Raw genomic sequence first — 9,404 nt, 5'->3', positions numbered from 1 at the left:
TCATTAGACTTGCATGTGCATATTGACAATACTTGCTTGAATTTCCTCAAGAATTGAATTAGAACAGACTTCAGATTCTTCTGTTATGTGGATATGTCCTTGTCCTTGGTCACGAGTAACTATATCGGGTTCCCTTCTTTACTTCTGTCAGTTTTATTTTTGTGGTGACAACATCGACATACCATGGTCCTTGGTGGTAACGAGGATATGAATTGGTCCTTTATTATTGTGATTGATCTGAATTCCTGTACAATAATTGATGTGAAGTCTTTCAACACTATCAGGTTTTGGTCCTTGATGTCATGGTAGCATACAATCAACAATGTAGTTTGGTTATATTTCAATTTCTGAGGCAGTCGTCTAATTTGTCATCATGCTTTATGTAATTCATAAACACTTCAGTCCTGCTATATAGACTTCGGTCTTCTGAAGAACCTTGATGTAATTCAAGTTATAGCTCTCATTTACTTTTGTCTATACTAAGATCTAAATTCTTCTTAGAGAATTTTATCGAACTTTTTCCCTATACTGTGACTTTGATTTACACTAGAACTCCTATGAGATTTATTCGGACTTGTCTTAGCCACATACACTAAAATGCATCACTGAACTGCTTACTGAGATTAATATATAACTTGATTCTGAAGTCATCAATGCCTTTCCACGAACTAAAATGATCCGAACTTCTGACTTGATCTTAAACATAGCCTTTTACTGAAAATACTTCAAAGATGCATAAGTAAACTGCCTTTTGATCGTCTCCTCAGCTCTGATACCATGTTGAGAAATCCAAAGAGTGGTAGTTAAACGATTTCTCTTATTATGACATTATCTTGTGATATTTTTCATTATTATTATTTGATCTTTTGAATTATATTTTCTTATCATCAAGACTAATTCCAAGCAACAAATAAGAGAACACAAGATGTAGGCATGTTGCTAGGGAAAAACCCCACTCTAGGGGAAAACCCAGTCAAAATTCTTCCTTCAGTAGATTCAAGATGAGATGACCAAGACCCTTACAACTTAGAATCGAGACTACCTCCATCAAGTCACCCTCCTTTCGCTGTGTTTGTATATGAATATCTATGTCATTGTGTTAGCACCAAATTCTTGTTACTAAGCATCGAATACTTTCCACTGAGTTTTCATCAAGACATCATCCCTACAATATCACCGAGACCAAGATATTATCATTGTAATAGTACTGAGACCTCATACACCGAGACTTCATTATGTGGTGGGACTGAGACCTTCTTATCAAAACCTTCTCACTGTGGCAGCGAACCCTTATTACTGAGGTTACACCAAGACAGAGATTGGACCGAGACTATGTTATGTAGTAGCACCGAACCTGTTGTGACACTGAACCTTAATATGCATTTGATCCAAAATTACCTTACTGTAATAGCACCAAGAGTATTCTTGTACCCTATGTGAGCTCCTCTAGTGACACTAAAATGTTTCCTCTGAGATTCTTGTCCTAACTTCTCACTGTAATGGCACCAAGACTACCCTTCTGAGAGGGTACCGAAACTTCCTTTCTAAGATCCAAACTTTTGTGATTGCACCAAGAGTATACCGAACTTATTTCAGAGATAGTCTAAACTTGTTCTTTTGTGTTTGAATGAAGTGCTTATGCTTGTATATATAGTAGTCTCCATGATAAATAAGTCGACATGATAGCTTGTATAGTCGTGTCTCCATTTTAAGGTTAGGCCAACTTGATTTCATTGAGGAAATCCAACTTGATGATAATTCTTTTGAGGCTAACTAGAAGGAGTCTTGATGGAGGAGTCTTGACCAAACAAACTTTGAATTTTTGACTCAAGTAAATAATCCTAAAGCCTATAATGGAGTCTTGACCTATGAAAATTGATCCAAGCATAAAACCCATGATTTAACAAGTCAATTTAATAATAATAAAATTATTTTTACTTTTCTTTTGACAAATATATTACATTTTGACTTCAAGTACAATTATGAAGACTGAACCTAGTTACATTATTCAACATAAAAGAGGGTCATATTTGAAGATAAGTGGATTATTAAAACATGAAGGAAGAATAATATGGGATACTGTTAAGATTAACAAATATCTCATGTTTTTATGGCAAAGGCGTTGTCCAACCACTTTCATCGGAAGCACACTACTCCACCTAGGAAATGTTGCCATATTTGAATCAAATATCAAAATACAATTTACAAATTATAGATGAATGTTGGGAAAGACAGTGATTCTCTTGTAGTTGGATCTAAAATAGACATACTTTCCTTCTTTTCTTAAATAGGGAGGGGGAGCAAAGATTTCATTACGTTTGCTAGAAATGCTTTTCCCTCAAATATATTGAGGGGGAGCAAATTTATTTTTCCTTTACCTTTTCCTTCACTTCCATATGAGGCCCTGGGATTCAAGGAAAAATAAACCCAAGATATAAATTAGAAAATAAGATTTGATTTTTGGCAAACACAAACCAAATATGGAAAATAATTAGCTTCAACCACACCCTCAAAAAGTGGTTGTAAGGAAATTGTAAGAACAAACATTACACACATTTCCAACCAGAAAATAGATAAATTTATCATTGATTACTTGACTTTATTATGAGTTCTTCCATGATGATCCACTTGCAAACATAGGAGCTTGCAAGGGCATTGGAGAAGTTGATTAGAATGGCGTTAATTTCACACTACTTGTAGAACTCTTAGATGGTTTTTGGAGACTCGTATGCCAAGTTGATAATGCACAACCTAATCGTTGACTTGCCTTAGGAAATTTTTCGGAAATAAACTTTGTTCTCCTCATAGTGTTCTTTCTAATGATTGATTGTCTGATATGAGCATTCATTGTGCTCACATCAGTCAAAAGAGAACACTTGATTTCCAATGCGATATTATCTTGGTAAATTCTTGCTTGGATTGGTGCCCTACTACTCTTGGTCAACTTTGTTTTACATTCATTTACATTCAGTAAATCTAAAGATATGTTTTTCCTTTTAAATCCTCCTTGTCTCTAACTAGTTTCATCTCTAGGGTCCAAATTATGTCTCTCCATAGAAAGTTCAATGAACTTAATGGAATAACTCACTTCTTCTTTTATACATGCCTCTAACTTGTCCTCTTCACATCTAGAGTTCTCTGATTCCATAACTATGGCAATTGTCTTTGCCAACTTCTCTAAATTTCCCATTTTTAATTCAAGAGGCATGCAATTCCTATCCTTCACAAATGAAATTCTATATTTACAGACTCCAAGTTCCTTAAGATCCATGTTCGCATTGGAGGCCTTTTTGTCATAGTCAACATAAGGTCCTTGGGAGGTCAACCCACCCACCATCACTTGAATATCTCAGCTTAGCTTCGACATTTGATTTTGGCTTAACAATCCAATGACCCTAATTGAGAACAAGAAGACCATTGATGATTCTACTTGTGAGTGCTTCTGAGTTTCTAAGATCTTAATAATAGCACTAGATCCAAACTTCCCACATGCATGCTAGTTTTGAGGCTCTATTTGTTGAGCCAGTGTTCTTGGATTGACACTCTAAATTTTTCTAGAATTCTTGTTACGACTTCTTAATTTCCCCTATAACAAGGAAACCTCAAACGAATCTGCTACTTCGGTAGGCTTGGACTCTGAGGACGTGACCTAAAAAAATTAGAATCTAATGGATTGCCCAAGAATATCACACCCAAAAAACCTGAATTTTGAGAAATCCTCAGAGAGCTATTGATTTAACAATGCAATTACAAAGGATAACTTTGTTACCTCTTTCTTCATTTATGATTCCTCCATTTTACTTCGTTTTTTCAACACATCATTTGTTTCATGATTTTCTGAACTCACTTTGTGCATATTGATCTCCCTCTCCTTCTGTGTAGTGAGGGTAGCTAAATTCACAACATCCTTTGCAACAACGGTGGCGTTTGCTACTTAGGCCACTTTTCTAAAAGCTTCAATTTTGGCCATAATTGGAGCCTCTACTACCCTCTTCACAACAACCTTAGCCTCCACCAATAAATCCTTAAAGAAAAAATAATTATTTCCTAGATAGCAAAGGTGTTACACACCCCCTACTATCCCTGCCCCACACTAAGGGCAAAAGGAAGAACTTACTATGTTGATTCGACCTTTAATGTCCAATTATGGAAGTGGGGTCTAATTTTTTTGATCTCTTACAACTTCAAAACTTAAAATGGATAGCATCGTTACGTTATACTTGTTAAGACCTTTCCAACGATATAAACTATGCTTCAGTTCGACTCTTGGATCGAAATATATGGTCATTCAAAGTTTGGCCTATCAGATAGTACCACATCATCTTGACTTGTAATGTGGCAGCCACGTGGTTTTCCTAGTCATGCACCACACCATGGCTAAGAGGCAGCGACCGAACCGCTCATTCCAGGTCACTTATGACCATTCTTCTATAGTCCACAATGACCAACCTTTAACGCATATATGATTTAGACGAAGTATGCGGGTGCAAGCCCTCCATGGCCACGTCACTCCGGGAATAAAATCTCAACGGGTTTCCATATTGCTCCTTGGTGAAACTATCAAGGACAACCTTCTGGGCTACGTGGAGACATAACCCTTGCACTAAAGCTCAACCACCCCCTTAGATTATACTTAAGAGAATTACGCCATGCGAAACTTGCCCCCACTAAATGGGCCCCATGCACCATGTCACTCTGTGACTTCAATCTTGGGAGTTATACTATGCCCTCCATCTAAAATCTATAGGGTTTTGGGTTTGTGGTGACATCATTGGTCCTAAATGTTGGGGTGGTGTCATCCTTTGTCATGCCCCCTCCCCCCACATCGATTGGGTCCCGCGTAGTCTTCGAACCCCTACCATTCATGGCTTTCACGTTATTTGGGAAATAGTGACCCACCATACCACATCGTCCCGACATTCTTATCCTAACAGGACTTTCTCAACCTCCCATCAAAAACTTCGGGGTACCAAACCTTGAGGGAAAAAGTCCTGAGGTCATCCAATGTCCACGAGTGCATACCCATCAACGGCTTGGATTTCCTTGTCTAAGAACTTGGATGTAGTGCCCAAACACTTGGATTATGAGATTCAAGCCTCCTAGCTCCTCTAGGCCTTAAACTCCAACCCTTGGAATTTATAAAATATGAAGGTTTGGGTCCATTTCCCGCCCTCAAGCTTAGTTATGGTGGTTCTATTGTGTATGAGTCATTTTGGCTTAGTGCACGGGCCCTAAGAGTATTAAGGGTTAGCCCTTGCTTGATCCATATGCATGAAGCTTGAATCTGATGGTTTTTCAATGTCAAATACTAGGGTTATTTTACCCTAGGGTTTTCTCAAGCAATTAGGTATTTTTTTTTTCTATTTATCATTCGAAAGGTGATAACTTCAATATTTCATAGTCAACAAGTTCATATCACTTCAATATAAAATATTTCCAATCAACAAGGTAATGAATAATTCAGTCTAGTCCCAAGATAACGACCTTAACCAAATAACATAACCCGTTCTACGGACTGTAATTACACAAAAAATCCGACACCTTTAAAGTCAACTATGTAATATGATCACCAAAAAAATAATCAAACCCTATATAATTCCGCGTTTATTTCTTCCACGTTAAGATACGACGTCGAGAAAACATCCTCTGTTCAAGTCTTAGATTGTAGCACAGGTTTGGATTTTCGATTCTAATCTTCGGAACAATACCCTTCGAATTCTACATTATGCACCAAAAATTGTCTTCTACAACAAGCTCGCAAGGGCTCTGTTCAAGATATGCTAAATTTCAATGAAATCACCCAATCCGCTAAAACACCAAACTTCGTGACATTTATTCTTGCAATCTTGATGAAGTGACGTAATTTGCAAAAAATCACCCTATCAACATTTCTCAAGAATGGTTAGATATTTCGCTACCCCTGATGAACGGTTATCTGTGATCAAGATGACAAAAAGTATACGAGTGAGCTTGTGCAGGATACACGTTTAGTGCCAGCGTGGGATCCGATAAACTTTGTGGTCACCCAAATCGATTCCCATAATATCCCAATATTATTGAAATCAATTGCCATCAATGATGACCCTGTGCCCCGAATAGATCAAGTATGATAGAACTTGCCAAAACAAAAACATAAATAAGTTTCCAAGGATTTGCTGCCTTAGATAAATCTTTTCCCATAACAGATGGAATATCATAATAGTGTCAACTAGGGTGGGATCTTTCACCACTGAAATCGACAAAGGAGAGAAGGGGTCTCAACCCTCAGAGCTAATGATGAAAACAGAATAAAAGTGATTCACACTTGATGATCCAAATGAATTCAATCCTTCTTTATTTATAGACTTCCTTGAGGGGCTTCATCTTCTTAATTGATTGTGTGTCTCTTACTCAAAGCCCCAGCTAACCCAAAACTTGCCCAACAATGGGTATTTTGGGTTCTTATCCCCTTTATGAAGGATTATAGCCTACGAGCACGGATAGGCTACTAAGTCCATTCGTCCTTAATTCGTGGAGGATATTACAATCCCCCTGCCTGAAATTTCTTGCCCTTAAGCAATTGCAAATTCAAGTGCTGCAGAATTCGTTATCCTTCCCACATTGCATCCTCCTCTGGTAAATTCTTCCGTTTGATGAGGTGTTCCCGAATTATTCTTCCTCTTAACTTATTTTTCCACAATGTCATGATTGTCTATTCAATTCCAGCCATCCCTCTTCATGTAATGGTGGAAACTCAACAGAGGTGGTGACCTACTGACCCACAAAATTCTTAAGGCATGATACATGTAATACATTGTGGATTTTGTTGTCACTAAGTAGCTCCAACTCATATTCCACTTTGTCAACCCTACGAAGAAATTTGTAGGGCCCATAAAACCTTAGCTTCAATTTTTCTACGCCACTCTTTTTGAGTCTAGACTATCTATAGGGTTTCAATTGCAAGAAAATGATATCTCCTACCTCAAAGTTGTGTTCCATTCGATGTTGGTTTGCATACAACTTCTGTTGATTATGAGCAACCTGTATATTTTCCTTGAGTACCCTGAGAATGTACTGACTTGACTGTATCCATTCCTTGGCAAGGGGTGCCTTGTTGTCACTGTTATCACTTAAGAATTCTAATTTCAAAACTGCTAACATTAGTTTGATGGTAAAAAATTCGGTGCTAGTCTAAGTTTGATTTTTGTTTTTAGAGTCTTGAGTCAACTATGTATTCTCATTCATCACTGGTCATTCTCATTCATCCCCGTCTCATAGCCATGTGTCAGTTTTGTTCAAAAGTTACTATGTGTCACAAAGCTCTTTAGGTTATTTCGTAGCTCATGAAATAATTTTGAAGTGTTTCCGCAGCGCATAAAGCCTTTTTGTAGTTTCGCAGCGCAACATGTTTTAGGCTGCGCTACAAAATTGGGGATTTGTTCGAATCCATAGCAACTGTCATGCAAAATAGCTCTGGGGTGGATGCATTTTACAGGAGGCATGCTCTCAAGCTCCTGCGTGTATGCTTGTCATCAGTTCTGAATCTGAAGGGAAATATTACAGGTGAAGGAGTTACTCCAGGACTTTTGAGCACGATGCTGATGTCATCCATTGATCCATCAAGACGCAGAACTGAAACATCAACTATGAAGGTTGACCTTGGGGTAAAAACAAAGACACAGCTTATGGCAGAGAGATCTGTATTTAAGGTTCTGTTGATGACTGTAATTGCTGCCAGTGCAGAACCAGAACTTCAAGATCCGAAAGATGATTTTGTCCCCAATGTATGCCGTCATTTTGCTATGATTTTTCATGTTGATTCAACTACCTCTCCACCAGTAACAACTAGTCAAGTTGGGGGCTCGATGGGCACTGGGGCCTTAAGTTCTAAGTCACGAAATTCATCCCATGCCAATTTGAAGGAGTTAGATCCTTTGATATTCTTGGATGCATTAGTTGATGTTCTTGCAGCTGAAAACAGAGCACATGCTAAGGCTGCCTTGAATGGACTAAACATTTTTGCAGAAACACTTCTTTTTCTTGCTCGTTGCAAACATACTGGTGTATTGACTACAAGGGGTGTGGGCACGCCAGGTACTCCTATGATGGTTTCTAGTCCTTCAATGAATCCTGTTTACTCACCACCTCCAGGTGTTCGTATACCAGTCTTCGAGCAGCTTCTACCTCGACTTTTACACTGTTGTTATGGAAGCACATGGCAAGCACAGATGGTGGTACGGGGTTGTGAGTCATTCAGATTTTTGTGACAGAGATAGTCGCCACCGCCAATGTCATTTAGATGATACTGTGATTCTAAGTTCAATCAATATACACCTGGATCACGATGGCGGTGTGCAACAATTAATAGAAAGGATCAGAAAGGCTTCTATCTATGGGAAATTACCTGGCTGGGATCTCCGCTCTATTATTGTGAAAAGTGGTGATGATTGCAGGCAGGAGCATCTTGTTGTGCAGCTTATTTCTCATTTCTATGATATTTTCCAGGAGGCAGGGCTACTGCTTTGGTTGCGTCCTTATGAAGTTCTTGTTACTTCTTCGTATACTGCTTTGATCGAAACGATTCCAGATACGGCATCATTACATGCTATTAAAAGCAGGCATCCAAACATTACAAGCTTGCGGGAGTTCTTTACAGACAAATACAAGGAAAACTCACCTTCTTTCAAGCTTGCTCAGAGAAACTTTGTTGAGAGCATGGCTGGATATTCCATATTGTGCTACCTACTTCAGGTGAAAGATCGACATAATGGAAACTTGTTGATGGATGTCATACATATTGATTTTGGTTTTATGTTATCCAATTCTCCTGGTGATGTGAATTTTGAAAGTGCTCTCTTCAAGTTGACTCGAGAACTTTTAGAGGTAATGGATTCTGATGCAGAGGGTAGTCCGAGCGAGTTTTTCGACTATTTCAAAGTCCTATGCATTCAGGGATTTTTGGCATGTAGAAAACATGCAGAACAGATCATATTACTGGTTGAAATGTTGCAGGACTCCGGTTTCCCATGTTTTAAAGGTGGACCAAAAACAATACAAAATTTGCGAAAGCGCTTTCATTTAATTTTGACAGAAGAGCAATGTGTTTCTTTGGTTCTATCTCTCATCAGCAGCAGTTTAGATGCCTGGCGGACAAGGCAGTATGATTATTACCAACGTGTGTTGAATGGTATCTTGTGAGAATTTATATTGCTCGGGCGCATTTCATTCTCAGGTTTCTGTTTTCCGTTAGCCATCTTTGTTGAGGAGCTTTTGCTTCACCTTCAGGAGGATACAGTTATCTTGACACGAAACAGCCTTCATATAAAGAACGGTTATTTCCTAGCATTGCTCGAAATCAAGGCACAGGACTGTGTTTTTGAAATTACACAGCAGTTTCGTAGCGCGCTACGAAACTACTGTAGCTG

General features: G+C 38.4%; 2 pseudogenes; one reads left to right on the top strand and one right to left on the bottom strand.

Annotated features, from left to right (window-relative positions):
- Positions 1 to 2,602: 2,602 nt before the first annotated feature.
- Positions 2,603 to 3,970, bottom strand: LOC149145038 (uncharacterized; annotated as a pseudogene).
- A 3,604-nt stretch (positions 3,971 to 7,574) lies between these two features.
- Positions 7,575 to 9,186, top strand: LOC149145037 (phosphatidylinositol 4-kinase beta 1 pseudogene; annotated as a pseudogene).
- The last annotated feature ends 218 nt before the right edge of the window (positions 9,187 to 9,404 follow it).

Source organism: Pinus tabuliformis, chromosome X (genome assembly GCF_031772625.1).
Source record: "Pinus tabuliformis cultivar Carrire ecotype Pingquan chromosome X, CPIR1, whole genome shotgun sequence".
In the NCBI taxonomy this organism is placed as follows: Eukaryota; Viridiplantae; Streptophyta; class Pinopsida; order Pinales; family Pinaceae; genus Pinus; species Pinus tabuliformis.
The sequence above is the reverse complement of the archived record's forward strand: the minus strand, read 5'-3'. Positions and strand labels throughout refer to the sequence as shown.